Below are 25,485 nucleotides of genomic sequence, written 5' to 3' on the forward strand. Positions count from 1 at the left end.
TTACAAGAATTGTGACATACATAAGAGATGTCATAAGAGTTACATTAGAAATTACCAAAGAGTTGTCGAGATCTTAAGGTGATAAATGAGGGTAATTAGAAGCATATTAGAATATATTAAGGGTATAGAGTGGGTAGGTGGGGTTTGGGTAGGAACTGGTCGTGTTAAATAGGTTTTATGTATTTTTTGAAGAGTAGGGTTTTAGTTTGGAAAGCTAGTGGTACATTACAATGACCGAGTTAGGGTAAATAGAGAACATCTGAGATACACTAGGTAACTATACATGCTAAAGTAGAATTAAACAGCCGAGATACAATTATTTAACTATACATGCTATAGTAGATAAAATATCTGAGATACTCTAATCAGCTATAGTAGATATAAACTGAGATACTTCTAATTAACTATATACCACCACATTTTGTTTTGGAACTGCCTCTATGGGCTCCTTTTATCAAGGTGTGCTACGGGGATTAGCACTTCGGACATTTCATCACGTGCTAACCCCCGCGGCAAGCCAAACTACTAATGCCTCGTCAATGGAGGCGTTAGCGACTAGCGCAGCAGGCGGTTTAATGTGCGGTATTCCGCGCATTAAACTCCTACCGCACCTTGATAAAAGGAGCCCTATATGTTGTGTAAGATACAATGTGAGGTAAAACATGGCAAAAAGTAAAAGCAACAATAAACACTTAAGTATACAGTTTATACTATATAATGGCCAAATTATGGGGGTCTTTTACTAAGGCGTGATAGCTGATTTAGCGCGCACTAAATATTAGTAAATGCTAACGTGCCCTTTATATTCTATGGATGCATTAGCATTTAGTGCGTGCTAAATCGGCTAGCGCACCTTGGCAAAAGATCCCCTAGAGGTATATGATGTAAAAATAAATACAAAAAATATATATATCACTAAGGTCAAATAAAAGATAATCGTCTGAGTTTCCATTATTTCTTATGGGGAAATTTGCTTTGATATACAAGTGCTTTGGGTTAGAAGCATGCTTCTGGAACGAATTATGCTCACAAATCAAGGTACCACTGTATATTTATTTAGATTTATATTCCATCCTCCCCTAAGAGCTTAGAATACAAAATACAATAAGTACTTGTATTGCAAGACCTCACTCATTTAGAACAATCACTATACTCCTGCAGCGTCAGAGAGAGAAGACCCATCGGCTCAGTTGTGATGTGTATATACTGTATGTACTTATATTGCAAGACATTGCTTGTATATCAAGTTAAAATTTAATAAAATGTTTTGCTTGTCTTGCAAATCATTTGCAACCCAAGTTACTTGCAATCCAATATCTCTTTTCTAAATTCCTGACCAATTAGATTATCACGTTCTTTTCTAACATAATTTGTGTCTTCACAGCATAGCTTTTGTTAACCGCATTGAACTTATGGTTATGCGGTCTACAGGGAGATATGGTGTGTTGTCTATAAATGGGGACGCTCCTTGAAACAGTTAGCTTGCGAAATGCTGAATTCACGTCGGAGCCCCATTCAGTGTATCAACTTTAAGATAAGTTATTTAAAGTTTTTATAAGATAAATTATTTGAATCAAATGAAGGAAAATTTAAAATATATTGATGAATTAAGATTAAGACTAAGATTAAGGGTGGCTGATGAGAAGGCTGGTTTCGGTATAACCGGGGTTTTACATGAAATATGAAACCCAGGTATAGCCGCTGAGGTCACAATGGAATAATTTTGGGAAGAATTGATATGAATTAAGAAGCAAGCAGTGAAAGAAGACTATTACTATAAGTGAGTGATATATGTTTTGGAAGTGACTGCTTCATATATGCAAGCATAGCGGATTAGCTATTCTCCCAAGTAGATTGTCTCAACCCCATGCGATTCTTTAAAGTGTAAGTATGCAAGCCTTAAAATCAACAAGCAGCTAATGCATCAATCTTTCACATTTTCCTCCCTTTTCCCATCACTTCATTAATTCTTTCCTTCTGCCTTTCTATCTTTGTCTTCTAGCTGTCAAGTTCCCCTCTTTTCTATATGCATCAGATCCTCATTCCTTCTTTCCAATCTCAGGCTTAATACATTGTTTGCTTCCTCAGCCAACATGTACAACCAAAAGTTAAAGTGTCAGGTAGAATATATTAAAAAGTAACACTCAGGGGAAATTTGACAATGAGGATGTGGCTCAAAAATGGTTACAGAACCTGGGATGCCAAGTAAAAGAAGAGATTAAAAATATGCCTGTTTCATTATGGGAAAATTATTCCTCAAACTACGGACTATGAAATGAACCATAAGGTTTTGTATGACCAAACTGGTCATACAAAGCGAAAATATGCAAATGTGTGAAATGTATGCAACCACATGGTACGATGGGCCACTTGTTCTGGCGTGTCGGCAGATCAGAGCCTTTTTGTCAACTATAAGTATGAGGGGCCACATAAAAGATCTCAACCCAACCAACAAAGTTGGGGCAGTCACTTAAGGCCTGATTCTGGAAATGGTGTCCCGATTGTAGACAGCGGTAGGTATCCTACTGCTGTCTAATGACCAATTGGGATGCACTTATTTTTTTTTTTTAAATCAGCAAAGGACTCCTACAATGTAGGTCTTGCATCTGACTCATACCTACAGAGGCATCTAGGCATGCCTAAGGACACTTAAGGCCAGCATAGACATGGCTTACACTGGAAGTGGTCTTAGGCATCAGTAGGCGTGCCTAGGTGCTTCCATAGGTACAAGTCAGATGCCTTAAATGTAGGCCTGCAAAATGCTGGTCTACATTTAAGGTGTCTGTCGAAAAAAAATAGATGTAATTCTGGACGCGGTGCTTACCAGTGATTGACAAGTGGTAGGTGCCTGTTTTTCAGACACCTACTGTGGCAGGCACTGTTTCCAGAATCAGGCCTTTAGTCCAGTTATTTTCCACTTTTTTCATTCCATCGGAAAAATATGGAACAAAAAATGTGGAAAATCACTGGACTAAGTGTATAGCCCTTGATGGAGACTGCCCCAACTTTGTTGGTTGGGCTGAGAACTTTTCAGTGGCCCCTCATACTCATATATTGACTTAGTGGAGGTGTTCATGGCACCTGCATCCTACTCATTCACCTTGATATCCAGAAATTATTCTGCTCCAAAAGGTTACCAAGCCTTTCAGAACAGAGCCATCCTCATGGGTAGAAAGAGCATATTGCAATTTTGGTTGACAGCAGAGCCTTCCCCCCTGGCTCACGGGTGAAATTTAATGATAACGATGGCATTGTTGGAATGTCTCACTATCTCAGACTTGGACTCACAGAGAGGGAAGCAATTTTGTTGAGTCTGGACACCTTTTTGGAATACATTAATTCCCATGACTAAAACATCTAGAATAAACATGGAACTGTTGTATTATATAAGATACATTTACGAAATAGACGCTTGGAACAGGAAAGGTGGGTGGGAAGGGAGGGTGAAAGACTTGCTAAAGACGATATGGATGAGTTTTTTGCAATTACAATGTTTATTATTTAAACATAAAATGTAACACCCAGCCAAGCAGGTATGAGGGAAAAATAGCCCCGAGAATGAAAAATCAAATGACAAAAAAATACATTTCTTGCCCATACTAGTATTTAGTTTATGCAGGCTCTGAGAAAGCTTTGTAGTTGGCCTTGGTTGATCTCTAGGGTTCAGCAACACTTATCACACAATTATCACATGCATAATTCATTTGTAATTTGGCACAGCTGATAAGATGTGCAGATGTTGTTGTGGGTAATAACAATTTGGAGTTTATTTGAAACCTCTGTGAGCAAAATAAAAATGTAGAAGTGAGACAGAGGTTGGGGGCTGCTTTGCTGTATTGTGAGGTTAATCACCCATGAAGTGATATATTAGAACACATTGAGGTCAATATTTACCAGTGACAATGAGTGGGGTTTTTTTTGGTTTATTTGTTTGTTTTACATGCTGATTACCGCTGGCTAGAGAATGACAGGGGGGACAAATTTTTCCCTGTCCCCGCGGGAACTCAATTTCCCATCCCGTCCCGGTGAGTTCTTTTCCTGTCCCTGTTCCATTCCTGCAAGCTCCGTCCTCATCTGCACAAGCCTCAAACACTTTAAAATCATAAGTGTTTGAGGCATGTGCTGTTAAGGCAGAGTTTACAGCAATGGGACAGGGATGGAGACAGCGGTGATGGGGCGGCTAAATTGAGTTCCTGTGAGGACAGGGAAAAATTTGTCTCCGTGTCATTCTCTACCGCTGGCTAAGTTATACCTAGATATTCAATGTAGGGCCATGTATAGGAAGCAGCATTGCATATCTGGGCCAGCAACAATGGCAGTGTTCCCCATGAATTTGCGGTTCGCGAATTGCGGACTCGCTCTTTCGTGGTCTGCTCTGACCACCTCTTCCTGTAGTAAAGTCGGTCTACACCAAGCAGGAGCTGCATGTCAAAGCAGCTCCTGATTGGCGTAGCCCGACTTTACTACAGGAATAGGTGGTCGGAGTAGACTGCGAGTGATTTTACTCACCCGCCTGCGCTCCAGCTGCCCTCTCCTGCCTCCCCTGCTTTTTGACAGGTGAAAAACCGCATTTGCATTTTTTTGGAAATTCGCGGGGGGTTCCTGGAACGGAACCCCTGCAAATTTTGGGGGAGCACTGTATTCAGCTAAGTTAGGTCTGCTATTTAACCCTTTCAGGACCAAGGGACATATTTGTCCCATAACTTTAAAATCCTATAAATTTTGATTGGGATAGTCTACAGTTCTAAATTTGATATGTACGGATTCCATATGATACTGCCTTTATGTAAACAAACTGGTTCCGACATTCATTCATTAGCGTCGTTGCCAGATTGACGAGAAGATTCACTTGCCACACTGTCCATAAGCCAGAAGTTTGATTTTTTTTAAAAAAAATAATGATATTTCACAAAAAAAATCAATTTTTTGGCATCTGCAAGCCCTTTTTACCATAAAAATGTCGTCAAAACCACAAAAATTGGCGTACGATCCTTATGGTCCTGAAAGGGTTAACTAGTCCTACTTGCCTGATTAGTTATGCAGGTATCAGCTCTGAACATTGCAGAACCTGCATAACTTTGAGGACTGTCACAACGCCAGCCCTGGGCCATTTCAGCCCTGCCCAGACAGTGATGTGGTAGTCAGAGGGAATATTTGGCAGCACTAGCTGGTTAAATGCAGCTGCATTTCCTCTCCTGAGGTGTTCAATAGATTTACACAGGCAAGAGCCTCTCCCGCCTAGTTAAGTCCTTTTCAATTTTGGGACCGTTGATTGTTAATGCAAATGCAATTTCATCATCAGAACATTAGTTACAGTGCCTATTATCACAGTTACAGAAATATTGTGTTAGGCAAGTCCTGAATATAGAGCTAAAATTGTTCTGAATTTTAGTGCTTGCTGCAGCAAACCTCTCATTTGGGTAGAACAGGAGGTAGGGCGGGCATGAACCGAAATGATTAATTATACAGAAAATGGAAGCTGCGAAAGGGAGAATTATGAGTTAAGAAACTCAGCAATATGATTGTTCAGCAAAACATAGTTACTTGATCCCATGCCAAAACACCAAAGCTAGCAACCAATCTCCCTTCCTCATCATGGTCTCACTTCAGGCTTGTAAATGCAAACCATTGCTTTTTATACACGTTGCATAATTAGAAAAATTCCGTGTCCTGCCTTTGAAAGTTGCTAATGAGTGAACTCAGATTTCATGCTGCAATAAGCTTTACCTGAGCAAGAAGGCATTTTGAAGGAATCTATGGCACACACAGTAATTCAGCCTTGACTTCACGCTTCCCTGCATTTGTAAAAATAAAATTGAGCATTTGTCTGTTCACCGGGCTGTTGCATTCTGGAGTATGTTCTCTAAATGAGATGAATAAACCCACATGCTCATGATTATGTAACAGCTCCTTTGAAAATGCCAGGGAGCAAATTTAAGCAGAATGGTCTTAATGTAATCAACTGCAAAATTGATGATCAAAACTAAATTTGCAGCATTTTCAGCACTATTGTTTATATTCTGCAATGTGCTTACGAAGGGCCAATGAAAAGTACTCAACCCAACCAATAAAGTTGGGGCAGTCTACATCGAGGATACTTCATCATACAGAATGAAAAAAGTAGAAAATCGCTGGACCAAGGTGCCCATGATCAAAAGACAGACGTCCAAAAAGCATCCTAAATCAGCACTTGGACAGCCAGGATGTCTAAGTGTCGATAATCAAAACCGTCTTTCTGTACATCTAGCGAGGTGTTCATTAAGAGCACGAGATGAGTGTGGTGTAAGAGTGTTATGGGCGGGCTTTGGGCAGTGTGAAGGGCAACATTTTGCAAGACATCCTGGACAGAACACTTACGTTTGGAACTAGACCTGTTTTAGAAGGGTCTAAGTTCCACACAGGTGTCCAAACTGACCAGATGACCATTGCATGCATCATGGTAAGGCACCCCCACACTCCCCCAAAGATCAGAATGCAAATGTACATACCTGTCTCCAGAACATCAGCACCTCTATAGGAAAGCCGCCATCAGCTCAGCGGGTCCTTTTTCAGCACTTATACCTGTTTTGACTTGGTCTAATGGGTGAATGCCAAGGTTAGACACCCCTGGCCTATAGCAGGGTGTCTCTCTCAACCCATTGTTTGAGAAACCCCAAGCCAGTCTAGTTTTGAAGATATCCAGAATGTAGTGTATCTAGATTTTCAGAAAGCTTTTGACAAAGTTCCTCATGAGAGGTTCCAGAGAATGGGATAGGAGGCAATATTCAGTTGTGGATTAGGAACTGGTTATTATACAGATAAAGAGGGTGGGGTTAATTAGCTATTTTTGTCAATAATAATAACTTTATTCTTCTATACCGCCACAATCTTGCGACTTCTAGGCGGTTTACAATCAAGAGTGCTGGACATTCTGCGAAATATAATAAGTAGATATTCAGAGGAAATACAGAGATCAGAGACCTCAGGAGGCAATAGTATAGAAATACAATTTGCTGAGCGAAAATGTAATATGTACATTATAGTAGGTAATGTCCAACAGGACCTGTTGGGGATAAATAGCAACGTAAAGTTACGATAAGATGAAGATAACAGATTATATTTATAACAGTGCTGTAAGTTCAGGTGGAATAGGGAGGGGGAGGGAGAGGGAGAGCGAGTCAATTGTTTAGGTATTTCTGGAACAGGTATGTTTTTAGGAGTGCTGCAGGGATCTGTACTGGGACCAGTACTATTAAACTTATTTAGAAATGATCTAGAAATTGGAATGACGAGTGAGGTGATTAAGTTTGCAGATGACACTAAACTGTACAAAGTTGTTAACACACATGCAGAGTGTGAAAAATTGTAGGCAGACCTTAAGAAATTGAAAGACTAGGCATCCAAATGTCAGATGAAATTTAATGTGGACAAATGCAAAGTGATGCTCATTGGGAAGAATAACTCAAATCATAGTTACCAGATGCATCCACCTTGGGGGTCAGCACCCAAGAAAAAGATCAGGGTATCATTGTAGACAATACAATGAAATCTTCCACTTAATGTGTGGCAGCCAAAATAAGCAAACAAGATGCTAGGAATTAGAAAAGGGATGGGATGGTAAACAAGACTAAGAATATTATAATGCCTCTGTATCACTCCATAGTGCAATCTCACCTTGTCTATTGCATTCAATTCTGGTTGTCTTATCTCAAAAAAGATAGAGCAGAACTAAAAAAGGTTCAAAGAAGAGCAACCAAGATGATAAAGGGGATGGAACTCCTCTTATATGAGGAAAGACTAAAGAGGTTAGGACTCTTCAGCTTGGCAAAGAGATGACTGAGGGGAGATATGATTGAAGTTTACAAAATTCTGAGTGGTGTAGAATGGCGGTGGACTGATTTTTTACTCCATCAATAGGTAATATATAGAAATAAAACAAAAAAAGAAAGGAAATAAGGTAATACCTTTTTATTGGACTAAGTCAGTGCATTTTATGATGAGTTTTGAAGGTAACCCTTTTTCTTCAGATCAGAAATAAGCAAATGTTAACAGATATCAGTATATCTACCTTCAGATAACCTTCCCCCAAATTACCCACCTTAACACCTTCCAATTAAACAAATACCATAAATAGATTGTAACCTACCCTCTCTAACTGCATTCCATATGTATTTTTCATACAGTTCTTCACTGTCAGTTTAATTTCCATCCTATAAGTTCACATAGAATTTTTCTTTTTTCAACCATCTTTATTTTCTCTTCTTTATTAATTTCCAGGTACTTTAGTTAGATTGTGAGCCTTCGGGACAGTAAGGGAATTTTTTTAAGTACCTTCTTACTTCTCATTTATAATCTTAATGTATATTTTCTTCAAACCGCTTAGAACCTAACGGATGTAGCGGTATATAAGAAATAAATTACATTACATTACATATATACAAGGAAACCATGAAAATTTCAGGGATAGTTTCACAAAAATTACAAAGACAAGGGGGACACTCAATGAAGTTATAGGGAAATGCTTTTAAAACCAAAAGGAGGAAATATTTTTTTTCAGAGAATAGTTAAGCTCTGGAATGCACTGCCAGAGAATATGGTAAGAGCAGTTAACCTAACTGTTTTTTAAAATGGTTTGGACAAGTTCCTGGAATTCAATGCCAGACTATGTGATGAAATTGGTTAGCTTAGCAAGTTTTCAAAAAGGTTTGGATACCGTAATTTCCTAAAAGAGAAGTCCATAGGCCTTTATTGAGATGGCTTGGGGAAATACACAGCTTATTTCTAGGATAAGCAGCATAAAATCTATTTTACTCCTTGAGATCTTGTCAGGTGCCTGGGACCTGAGCTGGTCACTATTGGAAACAGGATACTGTTCAGGATTTTTATAATGTTTAGGATTTCTATAATAAATACACATGAGATCTATTTAAATACAATAATGGTAATGCATGCAAATACACCTCATACATTTTAATTGGGGAAATCCAGAAAGCCCGATGGTTGCAGCCCTTGAGGACTGAGGTTGGACACCCTTGCTCTAGACCAGTGTTTCTCAATCCAGTCCTCAAGAATGCCCAGCCAGTTAGGTTTTCAGGATATCCCTAATGAAAAGGCATGAGATAAATTTGCATGTGCTACTTCCATTATATGCAAATTTATCTCATATATATTCATATTGGGTATCCTGAAAACCTAACTGGCTAAGTATATCCCAAGGATTTCATTGAGAACCCCTGTTCTAGACGTTCTTTCATTGATGTATTTAATCATGTCACATGACCTATGCATTTGCCTATCCTACCAACTTCCTAAATTCTGAGCACTGTTTTGCCACTGTGCCAATTTGCAAAAACAAAATTCTATGTTTTGACATTGTTTCAGGTCATTGAATGAACAACATCCATGTCATTCTCTTCTTGGCTGGGCTGTTTTCATCACCCCCACCCCCATATGTTTCCAATAAGGCTGTTTATTATCAGAGAATATAAATAATGCTTTAAAATGTAATGCAATTCTGAATAAATGCAAGTGCCATTTAAAATGCTCACATAAGACTATATAAAGTACATCTCTGTAGATAGAACATCACAAAAAAATGTTTAATGCATTGAACTCTTCAGGCATGGTGTCATTACTATCTTCTGGTGTTAATTTTTGAAAGAATCATTCCAACTTCTTAACATATTTTATTCTGTAACAACTGAATTCACAAAAACAAAACACATTTTTGACATTAAACTGAACAACCGTGATCTACTCATAACATTCAAAGATAGTCCTACATTAGTGACCCAAAAGTGTCATTTTTGCAAAGTGTAACTTGCCAGAAGGTTTCTTCAGTGTAACGTGTTCTGCAGTAAACAGCGTATCTGAATTCTTATCCCAAAGGAAACTTGATTACGAGAGACAAGTGTCTTGAGGTTTATTGTCATGTATCAGTCAGATAGTGAGATGACATTTTCTCTGGGGAATACTTACAGATGCCCTACACACAAGACAGGTCACAGAAAATTCCATGTGAAACACAGGTTACTATGCTTTCCAATGTGGCTCAAATTAAAATATTTGGACCAATCACAAACAGCAGGGTAATCTTGCATAAGGAAGGCTTTTTGCAGTTTTTTGTGTTTTGGTTTTTTTTTTATAACTGCCGTAAAGCCTGAACCAACCACCTTGCAGTTTGTTTCTGCAGCTAAATAAAAAATAAAAAAACCTAACCCCCCCCCCCCCCCCCAATAGAATGGTCTTTGAAAAAATTACAATGCATAAGATATCTTTAATATTATCCTCTGCACACATTTTAGTTTGCCAATCAAAGCCAGGCAAAGAACAGGAAGAAAATGCAGACTCATTATCCCTGTGAGGTAGAGCTAAATCACTCTAGCAGTACTAATCTAAATGAACACCATGGGGTGAGCAGCAGTGAAATAGCAGGTACTTGACTGCTGCATTTTTTTTTCCTTTTTCTGTGTTAGAGTCCACAGCTTTTGTTCAGCCATATAGACTGGAGGTCTGACTGCAAAATTGTAATTGGAAAGAAAGACATCTTTAATTGGGCTTCAGGAGAAAATTGGGAAATAGGAAATTATATGGCAAGGGGGATGCAAATCACCTCAAGATTGTTGTCTTTTTTTAGAACTAGATCCAGAAAGCTTCCTGACAACCCGCAGAAAAACCAATAAATAACTACTGAAGATTTTAGTGTTATTATTTGCTGACATTTGAATTTCTATGTGTTCACTGAAGAATATTGTGTTATTGACACTACCGAGAATGTACACTATTATCACTATTTATATTGACTTGGGGGCAATACAAGATGTACCGTATTTTTCGCTCCATAAGACGCACCCTAGATTTAGAGGAGGAAAACAAGAAAAAAAACATTCTGAACCAAATTGTGCACCCAGCCTCCCTCACTCCCAGCCAGGCACTGCACCCTGTCCTCCCCCTTCCCTGCCAGGCTCTGTACCCTGTCCCACTGCCCCGAAAAGTAACCTGCCCCCTCACCTCTGGTGGTCGAGTCCTGTGAGAACTGATGCAGCCATTCAGAAAGTGAGGCAGGTCTAGGCAGCAGTGCAGAAAGCACACTCCTGCTGGCCCATACACCGCTGGACCACCAGGCTTAAGGGGCATTTTAAAAGGTACTGCAGAGCAGGTGGCGGTGAGGGGTGTTTGAAAAGGAAGGGCCGGCGGGCAGGCCGTATTTTTAAAGGGTGGGCGGGCGATGATTTAAAAAGCTACTGGGAGGAGGGGTGCGGGTCATCTTTTTGGGGGTGGTAAAAGTGCATCTTATGGAGCGAAAAATACGGTATTTGCTATATTGTTTACCTTGAGGGATAATACTTCTCTCAATTGTTCTTTGCAAGTGTGTTTTTTTTTAATGAAAATTCAGTAATCAAAGTTTATTGATACAAAATAAAAGAACAGTACAATAAATAAGGAAAACTGAATAAAAGGAACAATTTAGGCCTGCATTCTCCTATAACAGGGTTGCCCAGCCTCAGTCCACGAGGGACGTAATCCAGTCAGGTTTTCAGGATTTCCCCAATAATTTTGCATGAGATCTAGTTGCATGTACTGCTTCCATTGTATGCAAATAGATCTTATGCATATTCATTGGGGAAAACCTGACTTGGCAAGGGCAGAGGTTAGACACCCCTGTCCTAAAAGTTTGTATATCTGCACTAATAGACTAAAGGCCTCTAAAGCTCATAGAGATTTAAAGGGCTTTGGGGCCGTTGCCGCACAGCAGCCACTAGTGCGGCTTTGTAAAAGAGGCCGTAAATTTGGTTGGTACTCTATTAAGGGCTGGTTTGGCTATAAAACTATTACCACAACTATCAGTATTACACAAAAAATAAGAGGCATCCCTTGCTCAGCAGAGCTTACAATCTGCTCAAGACAGATGAGAGAATTTCATTTATAATGAAAAATTTTATACCAATATGGATATTAAACAAACAATTAACCCCCCTTTTTACAAAACCGTAGCATGTTTTTTAGCGACAGCTGCGGTGGTAGCTCCGACGCTCATAGCAATTCTAGGAGCATTGTAGCTGTTACCAAAGTAGCTGGTGCTAAAAACCGTGCTACGGTATTGTGTTTAAAAAAAAAAAGAGGTGGGGGTGTTAAACAAGCAAATAAGGGACAAAGATGTTAAACCAATCTGAAAGAGATGGACTTTTAGCCTGGATTTGAACAGGAACAGAAATAGTACATGACATACAATTCCATGACAGAACATTGCAACATCATAAACCATAGCAGGTAAAGGCCAACATTTATTTATTAGGATTTATTTACTGCCTTTTTGAAGGAATTCATTCTAGGTGGTCTATAGCAAGAATAAGTCATACATAAGGAATAGACAATTTCAATAGTAAAAATATTCAAATAGCAATGCATAGTCTGATATATTACAATGTTAACATAATATGCAATACAACATTTGAATAGACAGCACAGGGTGTAAGCAAAGATGGAACATAGATAAGACAATCATATTCAATTGATTATATCCAAAGGCTGCTGAAGGTCAGATGATGTTGAGTTAGTAAGCATGTGCACATGGGAAGAGCTCCAGGGTTTAACCTTTAAGTCTGAAAAGTGCCCGGATTACTTATGGTTCATCAAGAGTTGAACATGATGCTTTGTACAGGTTATTCCCCTTATGGCCTTCTTTGGAGTTGTACTTGCTGCTCAGTGCAGATTACCTTCCCCCACCCCATGCCTTGTTGACAGTGGCATAGTAAGGGGGATACGAGGGGTGGTGATCCTCCCCTCTTCCCACTCCTCCCATTGCCGTGCATGTGCACGTACACCTTTGCCCCGTCCCTGTACCTTTTTAACTTCAGTTTGAGTAGGGACAAACTTGCTGCCCGTGTTGGCTTCAGCGCTCTCTCTGATGTCACTTCTGGGAGGAAGTAACGTCAGAGAGAACACTGAAGCCGATGCAGGCAGCAAGTTCCTCATGTGTGTGCATGGCAGGGGAGTAAAGAAGAGGGCAGAGGTGCCCGGGGGCCTCCCACCCTCGCTATACCACTGCCTCCTGTGTCTGGCATTGCTCCACTGACCGTGTTCATAAACCATTCCTATGCAGCATTCCCCTTTGTGTCCTTCTACTTATACTTCCATCCATGCCCACCATCTCCCCTCTTTTTGAATATCTTCCTGTGTCCAGCTTCTCCACTCTTTACTCCTTTACACCAATGTGTCTCTTGCCCTCTCTTTCCTCCCCCAACTGTGTTAAATATTTCACTCCCTCTTCCTTCATCCCCATAGTTCAGCATCTCTATTTCCCTTCTCTTTCCTCCTCCCTGCAGGTCCAGCACTTCTCTCCCTTCCTTCAACACTCTTCCCAAGGATTAAACACCTCCTTCCCTTTCCTACGCTCCCCCCCATTCAGTCCAGTATCTCTCTTTTTTCCCTCAATACTTTCCAAGGATCCAGCACCTTTCTCCCTTCCCTCCACCCTCCCCAATGAGTCCAACACCTCCCATCTTCCTTCTAGCCCCTTCCCATGGGTCCAACATCTTTCCCTCTAGCTCCAGCTCTGAGGCACCTCTTTCCCTTCCCTCCTGCACCAGTCCACCTCATATGGGTACTACACCTCTCTCCCTTCCCTCCAGCATGAGCCTCAACCCCCCCCCCCATGGGTCCAGCACTTCTCTCCCCCCAGCCCCCAGACCAGATCCAGCACCACTCCAGTTCAGCTCCAGCTCTGGAGTTAGCCAGCACTCTGCCCCCCACAGGTCCCTTCAGCTCTGGAACAAACCAGCCAGCCACCTCCCATGGGTCATAGCAGGAGAATCCCCGTCCTCCTGTGATTCTAGCAGCCCCCTCCTGCGGTTACAGTGGCAACAATAATGATATAAGCAGCGGTAATCCCTCCCCCCCCCCACATACACAGGTCAGCATCTCCTCCCCAGCTCCCCTCATGACTATTTTACTTGAATGAGCCAGCCACACCATGATGAAGAATTTTCAGAGGCCTGTTCAGAAGCCTTCCGTCTGCTGAGTCCCTCCTTCATTTAATTTCCAGTTTCGTGAAACCAAAAGTTACATCAAGGAGGGACTCAGCAGAAGGAAGGCTTTGAAGCAGGCCTCTGATGATTCTTCCTCGTGGTTTGGCTGGCTTCTTCAGTTAAAATAGGTGTGAGGAGAGCTGGGGAGGAGGTGGGGTGGTAGAAGGCCTTGTTCTCATTTTCATGGTAAACCAGCAGCATTTTTTCCCATTCCCACGGATTTACCATAGTTTGCCACAAGAACCCATCTCAATGTCCTCACAATGCTTGCAGGTCAGTCCCTACCCCCTATGGCTAGAAGCCTCCCCATTGGCTGGAACCTACATCAGCCTCTGCACATGAGGGGGGAGCCTTAAAGAGCTGTAATGGGCTCAACTTTGAAAGATATCCACACAGTTATGCTGGCTTTGAGACAGGCAGTTTACAAATTGTTAGAATCCTGAAAAAATCCAGACTGTTGTCAATCTTAGCCTCCTTATTTCTGAATACATCTGATAGAGCCACCATAAAATTTTGGGTCCTAGGCACATGCCTAGATTGCCTATGCTTTAATCTGGCTCTGGTCATGGTCTGAAAGTGAACCATCTGTGCTACTGAGAGCCAGGGTCACAGAACAGATGTTGGAAGCAGGACTCTGGCAACTGATAAGGGACAGAGGTTAGCTGTTTCTGCCTGGGCTGTTAGCTATTTCTTGTCTGAGCAGTATAAGAGGCGGATACTTTTTTTAAAAAAAGTCAGCTGCATCCAGTCCCAGCAGAAGAAAAATATAATGTCAGGTTCATGACAACAGCCCCACCCCTCCCCTCCCCCAGACTTCACAAAAAACAATGTCTTGAGAAACAAAGGCTGAAAACTGCTGACCTAGTCTGATAAAATTATAATACAGTGGTACCTCGGAATCCAAACTTAATTCGTTCCAGAACCTCGTTCGAGTTCCAAATCATTCGAGTTCCAAGACAATTTTTCCCATTGAAAATAATAGAAACTGGATTAATTTGTTCCTTGGGCCCACAAACTCAGACAGCAAGATCGGGCCCCCACCGGCATAGACAGCAAGATCGGATCCCCGCAGGCATAGGCAGCAAGATTGGCAATGGCAACTGCAAGCGGTGCTCAGCCCAAAGCTTCCCTCTGATGCGAACCACCCAGGCGGAAACAGGAAGCTGCGACAGAGGAGAAGCTTTAGGCTGAGCAACGCTTGCAGTTCCCGTATGTTTGGATTCCAAAGCAGCGTTCGGATTCCAGGGCAAAATTTAATTAAAAAAATAGTTCTGGGGAATTCAGATTCTGGGGTACCACTGTATTTGGATTCCGAGGTATTACTTTACTTGGAAGTGGTACACATAGAAATTCTTATAGAAGAAGAGGTAAGGTTACCATATTTGTTTCAGCCTTTGCAAGCGACTGCGAGCGACGCCAGTCAGTCCGACCCCCCCAACTGGATCACAGCAATACATAGTGTTATTTACACTGCACCGCCTCATCCGTTAGAACCCAGAAAAGTTAACACTGTACTGCACTGCCTTATTGTTTACTGTATTACCTACTGCTTACATTGTTTACATTGTACTGTACTGCCTACTGCACCGCGCGCACACGCTTAAATTGTTCAGCCTGTTTAACTTTACATCGATCTATTGCATTGCTGCAACCTGCTTAACTTTGTACTGCCTTTGGCACCGCTGTAACCGGCTTAGCTTTATATTGTCCACTGCGCCGCTGAAACCTGCCAAACTTTGCATCACCCCCCCCCCTCAGCCCCCCTCCGACTACTACCATACCCCACGCTCTTCCCCCCCCCCACGAGCGTGTCACCATGGCAAGGCCAAACACCCCTCAATGCGTAGCACTACTCCTACTATATCTCATCACCCTCAGGATCTGCTCTGCTGACCCATCACACACAACCACCATCCCTGTCCACTTCTCCCTATATCGCCCTTCAAAACCCAAAGTACCCACGCTCACACCCCACACCCCACATTCTCACCTAATACGGCTCCCAAATCCTCCACCCCGCAAACCCACCAAACCCAGCTCAAAAAAACCTAGAACACTAAAAAAACTGGCCTACTCCCACTATGCCCCAGCCAACCACCCAAACCACCAGAACCTACTAGGCTTTTACCTAAACATTAGATCCATGAGGAACAAAGCCATTCTAATCAGAGACTGGCTGACGGATACCAACCCCGACTTCATCCTACTCACCGAAACCTGGCTACTATCAGACAAGGATATTATAATCAAAGATTGCCTACCCGCAGGATACAAGATCCTCTCCCTGGCCAGAACTCGGGGAAGAGGAGGAGGCCTAGCAATAATCTTCAGAGATCAGCTTAATTGTACGGCACTCAACACCAAATCCTCTCCCAACGCAGAAATATTAGCCATCTCACTCACCTCTAAATCCCTTGCCTCCTCGCTAACTATCACTCTATTCTACATCCCACCCCAAAAATGGTCCCTAGCCAAAGAGGACCTCGCTGACTCCTTATTAACTAATTATCTAACAAGTCCTTACAACCTTCTATGCGGAGACATCAACATCCACCTTGAGCAAGCGGACCAACCAGAAGTTGCCGACTTCTGGTCACTCACCTCCCAACTAGGCTTCTTCAAACCCCCCCCAACCAAAACTCACCAAAAGGGCCATCAGCTAGACCTGGTCACATTCTCCTCCAACGAGCCGACCGACCCAAAAATATACTGGAAACAAGCCAACTGGACAGACTCCCTATGGTCTGACCACAGACTATGCGACTTTTCCTTGGGTTGCCAACAAAAACATTCAAGAAACAACAAAACAAGAAACATCACAACCCACACTACTAGAGGAAAGATAGACCCAGAGGAATTCTGGTCTCGCTATGACACCCACATAAAACAAGACGAAGAAATAGATCAACTCATGTCCGCCTGGATCACTGACAGCACTAACATTTTAAATGAAATAGCCCCTTCAAAAACCCGCCACATCAGAACCACAAATCAGGAGGGATGGTTCGACACAGAGCTGTTACTGTTAAAGAGGGACCTCAGAAAGTCAGAAAGACTATGGATAAAGTCAGGAACCCAGGAACTCAGAACTGCCTGGAGACTCAAACTAAAAACCTACAAAAACCTTACCAAGGAAAAACGGAAAAAATTCTACTCACACTTAATTGGAAACATCACATCCAACAGCAGCAACCTCTTCAAACTCGTCAATAACCTTTACAACATTGAAACACTCACTAACAACCAGGAAGATTCAACACTAACCGCCAACACCCTAGCGGATTTCTTCAACTCCAAGATCCTAAAACTAAGATCAGCACTACCCACCAAGACCAATCCCCTGGAGCTCTTTCCCATCCTCCCTGACATCGACATAGCTAAACCAGACCAAGGGTCTAGATCCGACCTAAACTGGAACCAACTTACCACAATCGACTGGAAAACCTTCAACAAATATTATAACAAATACACCAAATCCTTCTGCAAACTAGATACGTGCCCCCCAAATGTGATGAAAACGGCTCCGATCTACTTCAAAGCTAACATGCTACTATGGGTCAACTCCCTACTATCCGCAGGAAACTTCCCTCCAGAACAAGGACATATCTTAATAACCCCAATCATAAAAAGCATAAAGGACTCTTCCAACGCACCTTCCAATTACAGACCAATAGCTAACATACCACTATTCACCAAAATCGCGGAAGGGGCAGTAAAAGCAGAACTCTCCGCATACCTGGAAAAATTCAATATCCTAAGCGACAATCAATCGGGCTTCCGCACGGACCAGAGCACAGAGACCATCATCGCCTCCTTACTAGACCACCTGCACATACTCTTCAGTCGGGGCTCCAGCGCCCTGATCTTACAATTTGATCTAAGCAGTGCATTTGACCTAGTTGACCACACTATTCTCCTGGAATGCCTGGCCCACATTGGAATCTCCGACCGGGTACTCAGCTGGTTCCAAGGGTTCCTACGAAACAGATCCTACAGGGTACACAAAAATGACAACTTCTCCTACAGCTGGGTGAACTCCTGCGGTGTACCACAAGGCTCCCCCTTATCCCCCACCCTGTTCAATATCTACCTCGCCTCCCTCAGTAACCTCCTTCACAAACTTAAGCTCAAATTCTTCATCTATGCAGATGACATCACAATTGTCATCCCTCTAACCAGTCTATCCCAGGATCTTCTCAACTACATAACTAGCATACTCAGCCAGATAGAACTCTGGATGCTCTCCTTCAAACTAAAGCTCAACCCAGACAAAACAAAATTCTTTCTAGCCACCCCCAAAGACAAAATCAAAGACACCACAATCCAGGTGAAAGGATTGGTTTTCCCACTCGAACAAACATTAAAAATACTAGGAGTCACGCTTGACAAACATCTATCCCTAGAAAATCACACAGACCTCACTGTCAAGAAAGGCCTTTCAGCACTCTGGAAACTCCGTACCATAAAGAAATACTTCGATGACACTGCATTTCGACTATTAGTTCAATCCTCTATCCTCAGCATACTGGATTATTGCAATATCATTTACCTAAGCTCCACAAAGAAAATCACCAGAAGACTAAAACTGATTCAAAACACAGCTGTCCGCCTCATTTTCGGCCTGAACAAATGGGAACACATCACCCCCTTCTACCACCAACTGTACTGGCTACCCTTCGAATCCCGAGTCCTCTTCAAGTTCGCCTGCATCTGTTACAAGACAGTATTTGGTCTCTCACCAAAATACCTCTCCCCACATTTCAACATGTATTGCACCAACAAGAAATCCCGCAGAATCCAGTTGTTTACCTTCCCCTCCATAAAATCATGCCAGCTCAAAAGATTCATCGACAAAACCTTCGCCTTCCAGGCGGCCAAGCTGAACCCTTGGCTAGCCCAAATGATGCTAGAGGCCCCGACCTACCTAGACTTCAGAAAACTTCTCAAAACACACCTCTTCCGCGAACAAGACCCTTAATCCTTACTCCCCGCATACACTCCAACCCCCCCCACCCCCACCTCCCTCTCCCCCCCCCCCCTCCTCTGGTTTCCCTCTCCCTCCATTTTATCTTCTAACCCAACTATGATAAACCTGTGCTAAAACTACTTTGCCTCCTTCCACGCTACCTGCAATTCCGACAAAAAAATTTTTGTAAATCCGGGTTCAGACCGGATCCTAATGTAACGGATGTAAACCGCCTAGAACTCTTTGGGTATGGCAGGATATAAGAACCTAATAATAATAATAATAAATAAAAAAGAGGATATGTTGCTCCTCCCCCCAGTCTCTCCCCATTCCGTCCCCCAGCCATGCCCCCACAAAACCTCATCTCCTCTCCTTCCCTGAGCTCAGGGCCACATCTGGAGGGCCTCCGAGCATGTGTGGGTGCAATGTGTTGATGTCACATGAAGGTGTGCATGTGTGCAATATCTATGCGTCAAATCCGCGCATGCTCGGAGTCCCTTCAGATTCAGCCCCGAGCTCTGGCAGACATGGGGCCTTTGGAAATCCAGATAAACTGCCAGGTTTTCAAAATCTGGCTGGACACCTAGACAGTCCTCTAAAAAGAAGACATGCCCAAGTAAATCTGGACATATGGTAACCCTAAGAAAAGGAGGGAAATCGGTTGAAGGCTGTCTCTTATACAACTCTTGACAGCTTGAGGCCACGTTGGCCATATCATATTGTTAATTTTTATTGGTCACTTACAAACGTCATTACATTTATCAGTTTATTAATTGGTTCATAATATCTGTGTCATACCATATGCATGTCCTGCTTACCATAAAATCTATCTTTTCCCGCATATGCCGTTTTAATTTATCATGTCAGCAATTTCAAGCCATCGGCCAGTAAAAGCCTGTTTGTTACAAGGCATTCTTGCAAAATAATGTATTTTTATATTTTTGGTTAAGACATCTTCTCATCCTTCTTAGATCCACTTCCCTGGCATTACTGCAGATGTGATACCAGTTGCCATGTAAAAGAATAAGTTTCGTTTCACTCGCTCATTTTTAGCATAAGTTTCGCTTAGCTTGCTGATTTCAGCAAGCATAGATTGTGCAAAGGCTTGACAGTTATAGTCAGAGCATTCTCAGCCATCTTAGGCCTTTAGTTGTGTTTATTGGCCTAATAAGGGATTTTCAGGGGAGGCTCTTCACCTGTCACCTGTACAGGACTCTCGCTCTATCTCTCTCCCTCCCTTCTCAACATGAAATCTAGGACCAGCAACGTCTCTACTGGGGAGGAACAGAGAAAAGAGCCTCCAAACTCAAGAAGATGAGGGCTGCATCTGAATTGAAGAAAACATGGGGAAAGCATAGAGGATCTCTAAGGGAGAGTAAAATATTGTAGAGCTTAGCTGCTGGTATGGATGGATAAAATGGATTGGCAACTGAAATTGTCACTGCAGTGTTCCTGAGATAAACTGCTGCCGTTTAAAGTTTATTGTCTGGATCAATCTTGCCTTCTAGTCTTTGTAAGGGGAGATGTCACACTGCTGGACCTTTCTGTCATCAGAACTCGATAGAATTATGCTATGAACAGACACTGTGCAATGAAACCATGCCTGAGGCTGATAATGGGCAAGAATTTCTAAAAATTGCTTATTTAATAAATTCCTTGGGGTATTGCCATCATTCCTCTCTCCCACTGCAAAATCATATTTTCTGTGTTATTGTGGTTGCTTTTTCTCTTTGTTGTTTTCAGTTGACATGGCACTGCAAGAGAAGTATGATAATATTAAATGTATTTGTAGGAGCCAGCCTGTGGGTTTTGTTTTTTTTGGTTTTTTTTTTTTGGGGGGGGGAGGGGCAGAGAGTACCTCTGGCAAAGAGAAGAGGTCGAGATCCACTTCTGTCTGTACTCAGGTACAGAACTTGATCAACTCAAGGAGTTTAAAAGACAGGCTGAAGGCTGCCTGAAGCAGAAAGAACAGGGTGTGATCCTGTGGAAAGCTAGCTTCAAATGAGAAGTAGAGAATGACACGGTGGATGTTACTCGTGGCTAGCCACGAGTAGCTGCGGGTAACCCGCCAAAACGGTGGAGGGGGGAAAGGTGCTCGCCGCAGGCACGGTGACAAGGCCCTGTGGAGCGGTGAATGGCCATGTCCTCACAGTTAAGGGAGGGAATGCTTGCAGTCACCGATCACATGCGGCCCCCTCCCTCCTTCCTACCTTCCTATGAATCTATCTCCCTTCCTCCCTCCCCCTTACCTTTGTGGCGCATTTTAAGGTTTTAGAGTACTTGTTGAAAGCCGCCGGAGCCTACGTGCATTGCGTGCGTGTGTGGGCAGAAGCTTCTCTTCGCCGAGAAGGTAAGGGGGAGGGAGGGAGATGCACGGACTGTGCAAGGGGTGCCAAAGGGCAGTGAGGTGGCAAGAGGGAAGGGTGGATGCTGCAGGGATGGGGCGGTGAAGGGGACGGCAGGGACGGGGCAGTGAAGGGGACAGTGGTCCGGTGATAGGGCAGTGATGTTGACAGATTTTTTCCCCGTGTAATTCTCTAATTCTCTTTCTCAATACGGTTCTCTTGACCTATTAACCACTTTCTTGCACCTCTTTAAGTTCAATCAACTTGTAACATCTTTTAATCTTTTGTAAACCGCATAGAACTTCACGGTACTGCAGTATATAAACTGTTGTTATTATTATTATTATTATTATTATTAATGAGAAGCAAAACTGACTGGAAGCTGAGAAACATGAGATCTTGTTTCTCTGACTTTCAAGAGCTTAGGAACTGCTCTACAGTAAATACAGTAAGTTGCTGAATCGGAATTCCACTGCTGGTGGTTCTATTCATTTTAATTGCACAAACGCTGTTATGTAAAAAGACTTTGAGTACATTACTGGGGATAAGGAGCTTGTGACTTTTTCTGAACCAATTCAACAATGGTCCAGCTTGTTTGTTTGATGGGTAGTATATGCTTAAAACTTAAGAAAACCTTGTTTGATTGTGGGACATAAGTGTTTTTATCTACCTAATAAATATCTCAAACACAACCCCACACAGAACAAACGAACCTGCTCAGCAACGCTACAAGGCTTAAACATACATACACCCAACCATCCACAGCAGGAGAAACACTCAATCAAACAGAAAATAAAAAAAGAAGTGGAGAAGTGGAGTGCACCTTTTTTGTGATTCATGACGTGGTGGGTGTACTAGAGGAGCACCGAAGGATCCGTGGACTGGCAGATGAAGCTGTGTGGATACCCCTGACGCAGCAAGAACTGGCGAAATGGGAGATTCCCCGTTGGGTACTCTAGCTGCTGTGTTACTACGCTGGATTGAGATATATCTGATGGACTTTGGCAGCTAAGTGTTTTTTTTTTGGCCTAATGCTATGATTTCGGATCACTGTGCCTTTGGGCCCTGTTGCCACATTTTTTTCACGTGTGGGGTTATGTACCCCTGGTGCTTTTGAACATTGACTTTGCAAGCTATTATAGTGCTTTCTTCACCCTACCGGTTTGTTTGTGTAGGAGTGTATGTGAAGTGGAGTTTTTTGCCAAATGAAGCTGAACTGAGGCTTTTTCTCCACTTCTTTTTTTGTTTTCTGTTTGATTGAGTGTTTCTCCTGCTGTGGATGGTTGGGTGTATGTATGTTTAAGCCTTGTAGCGTTGCTGAGCAGGTTCGTTTGTTCTGTGTGGGGTTGTGATTGAGATATTTATTAGATTTAAATCGCCCTTCTTTCCTTAGTTTACATAATTTAGTGTTTTTATCTACCCCCATCTCACAACTCCCACCCACCAGACTTAAATTTTGAAATACAGAATATGTCCCAAATAAGAAATGTTAGCCTACATTTCAAATAGACGCGGTCACTAAACTGATCGCGGCAAGGAAATCTTCCTGCCACAATCAGCTGAGCGGCTGCAGCAGGGAATCCCCAAACTCCACCGCAAGTCGGTTGGCAGGAGGGATGCCCACTCCTTTACACCACCGCCCCCTAACACCCCATACTGTCTGTGGCGGGAGGGATGTCCACTCCCTCCTGCCAGAACCCCCGAAACAATCCCCAGCAGGCGGGATACCCAATCCCTCCTGCCAGAACCCTGAAACAATCCCTGCCTGTGGGGGGGTCTTGCAAGAGGGGGGGGGGGTTGGGGGGTTGAAGCAGCAGGAGGGAGTGGGCATCCCTCCTGCTTCTATTTTGGTTCTGGGGGTCATTGGAGGGACCGACATTGGGGGGTGAACAGATCGCATTTTTTTTTAATGGGTACAGATATTGTGTGTGTGTAACTTTCACTTTCGTAGCATTCACCCTGCTTTCGTACATCCTGCTTGCAAACAGTTTTATCCATATTCGCTATCTATCTTTTATACCATTGTGTGAATACTGACTTGGACCCCTAAAAAAGGCTTTTAGCCAAAACACAGACCGTGTTGGGCCCGCATTACATCATACGTCAGTCATTCGTGAAGTGGAGATTGTTTTAATTTATTTATTTTAATAAACGCCTTGTCAAGATTATTAGTTTCCACAGACTCTTTTCTTCTTTTGTGCCTGCACTCCCATTTTTTGACTGTTGAATATTTGAGCCCTTTTTTTGTTTGTTTCTGTAACATACGCACAACATCGCTGTCATAAAAAAAAATAGCCCCAACAGCTGAGTGGCAGGAGGCTGCTTTGGAGCTTCCCCTGCTGCTTAGCCGTTCGGGCCTCCCCAAACCGGCTCTGTGCATGTGTGAGAGCCACTTTCTAAATGAGCGATCAGCTGGGATTACGACTGCCCTCCGCAAAACTCATTTGCATGGGCAACCATTTCAACATCAATCACTGTTTAGAAATCAGCCCAAAAATTGGCCCACAGCAATTCGCACAGTCTTAGTGACCGTGTTTTGTGCATCTAGCCCTAGGTGAGCTTACTTCCTTGCCATAGCACAGCGTACAAATCTTTCTTATAAACTGTACAACCAACTGCCATAGCAAGAAGCTATTTTGCATGAATTTACTTGCAAACAGCTCATTACCCTGGCCACATTATGCGTAATATAGGGGCCAACAAATATTGCATGGGACTGTATAATAATTACAAATTTCATGTTACATTTGCATTTACTACATGCTAATATTGTGTTCTTCACTAAAAATACTACTTACTCTACGCAAAGCATTATGGTAGCTTAATAGAAAGTCCTTTTAATTGCTATCAATGGCCATCTGTATCTCTTTCTTCCATTATTGCCAGCAAGACTTCCCTATCATAATAATTTATTTTCTGGATTTTAGCTCTTCTGCAGTCTAGGACCCATGTCCTTATATAATTTGCTCCTGATCTAGTGTTTAGATTGAACCAGATACTATAGTGATTACTAGACCCCGCCCCCCCCCCAGGTAGTTTCCACATAATCTATTAATGCTATCTGTAAGCACCAAGTTCAGTGGCACATTACCACAGATTGAACAATTGCTTAAGGAAGGAAATTAATTTGCATTTAGCTCAAGCCTTTTCAGGCATAGCTCAAGGTCTAGTACATTCTGATACAGTAGGTATTTTTTTATACTGGGAGGGCTTACAGTCTAAGGCAACTAGATTGGCACACTTAGCTGATCTAGGCACCTAGCTGATGCTGGGTTTTATTAAATGATAGCAAAGATAAACAAGGTTGGAATATTCAAAAGTAAATGATTTTTCTAAAATACCTCAGCCCCACCACTCCACCGCTGGTTAACTGGTTTTATTAAATGGCAGTAGAGGTTTCTACCATGGGCCAATGAGGTAAATGCTCCTACCCTCATAGAAATTCTCTGAGCGCTGGAGCATTTACCTCACCTTGCCTGCAGTAGAAACCTCTACCACTGTTTAGAAAAAGGAGCCCTTATTTTTAAAAAATTAGCCTAATCAGTTCTGATCATTGAAAAGCATCAATTTAAAAAAAATAATTAAAAAATAATTAAAAAAATTAGATAGTAGGCACCAAACTCAGTAGGTGTTTACCACTTTCAGGTAGGCGTCTACCCCAAGGTGCCTACCAGAAAGTAGGCATGGTTAGGGGCACATTGTTAGTGGATTTTGGGTGTGGTTTGACTTCGACATTGGTAGGCCCCTAGCTTAGGCACACTCATTTAGGCTAACAAAAATCCTGACCTAAATGGCAGTACACCTAAGGTTTCAAAGCCTATTGGTGCAATTCTATAAATGATGCCTAGAGGATGATTGACAACACACTCAACGGCGCCTACAAGTTAAGCACTGTATATAGAATCAGGTGTTAAGGGCCATTTTACTAAAATGCATTAAAATGGGCTGAGGGCATTTTTTTAGTCAAACAAATTTTTTTTTTTTAGCATAAGAACAGTACAGAGAACAAAGTCCAATAAATTCTTCCATCTTTAATGCTCATTTATAGAGTAAACAGTCAAATCAATAAAAGTAACCTGTAACCCTCTCTACCTTCCTCCCTCCCCCTCCGTCCCAAGGGTCCCAAGAAAGTTGAGCCACAAACAATCAGCAGTTAGGTACAGAGTGT

Source organism: Geotrypetes seraphini, chromosome 2, assembly GCF_902459505.1.
Source record: "Geotrypetes seraphini chromosome 2, aGeoSer1.1, whole genome shotgun sequence".
Lineage (NCBI taxonomy): Eukaryota > Metazoa > Chordata > Amphibia > Gymnophiona > Dermophiidae > Geotrypetes > Geotrypetes seraphini.